We start from the raw sequence: 1,270 nt of genomic DNA, 5'->3' as shown, positions 1-1,270 counted from the left end.
GGCGGTGGAGGGGCGGGGGCAGCGCACGGCAGAGGGGCGGTGACCGCGGTGGCCGGCGGAGGCGGAGGGGCGGGGGCGGCGGCGTCGGTGCCCGGCGGTGGCGGAGGGGCGGGGGCCGACTGCGGCGGCGCGTGGCAAGGGTCGGCGGCGCGCTGGAGCGTGGAGATGCGCTCGAGGTGGAAATTGGAGGTAGGCCGTCGTGCGGGTTCTTTTCTTTTTCGCTCGCGTACCGGTTTGGGTTGACTTTTTAGGAGGACTGCGGGTAGAATTACCAAAAACGACAGGACTTTTTCGCAAAAATGCCGCGACGGTGAACCCGCCAGATTCACTCCGTGCTTTATTATTATTATGGAGAGATAAAATCTCTATATTTCTTTACATAGGGAGTAAATATTAACATATGTAACGAATTACCAGTTTTATACGGTTGTCGTTCGTGATGTCACCTGCATGCACTACTGTTACATACGTATTGTGTTTTTGTACGTTCTTGTGGTTTGATGGATTGCGCAACTTCATATCTGTGATTTTTCATATATGATGTATGAATGGGATTCACTTTTAACTATCTGTACTGGAGAGCTTTTTGTAGCTATGTATACTCCTTATGTGGACACATTGATAAACTTCATCTTGAGAACATGGACACTCCAAACTGGAACTTGGAGGAAAACATCAAGGCGTGGTGGCTAAGAGGACCGACACGAGCTCTCCCTATAGGAAGGCAATGGCATCCCTCGCCATATTGTCACTTAGACCGTGTGGAACGAGAGAAACACTAGAGTTATCCGCAACAAAAGCACCCGATCACTAATCTTGCTTAAAAATAGCATGTCCAACACAAATTTGTGGATCACCGCGGGAGCCAAGCAACTAGGGACGATAATTTTGTGAGAGTAATCATTCATGGCGTGTAATAAGGGGCGCATGCAAAACACTATTCTCTCCTTAATTAATCGATGAGGCAATTTTTTTTGCCTCCATTTCAGAAAAAAAAATACTCATTATGTACATGGCTACTTTTTTGTGTATCCTATGTATATGAGAAGAGGATGCATGCCTTCGTTATGGTATTGTATACCCAAGGCTATCAGTTAAAGGTTGCTTATGTGATTAAGTATTTTTCAATTGTCTTTGTTTTGTCCAGTGTTGTGCGAATGCCAATGCATATGGCCTTTTATTGGGCATTTCTTGATTTGAGTGGGCTTGGGGTGCTTAGTTGTTGATATGGACCAACACAGGGTGCTTAGTCGTGCTGAACCCTATTTAG

This window comes from Triticum dicoccoides, chromosome 6A, assembly GCF_002162155.2.
Source record: "Triticum dicoccoides isolate Atlit2015 ecotype Zavitan chromosome 6A, WEW_v2.0, whole genome shotgun sequence".
NCBI classification, from domain to species: domain Eukaryota; kingdom Viridiplantae; phylum Streptophyta; class Magnoliopsida; order Poales; family Poaceae; genus Triticum; species Triticum dicoccoides.
The sequence above is the reverse complement of the archived record's forward strand: the minus strand, read 5'-3'. Positions refer to the sequence as shown.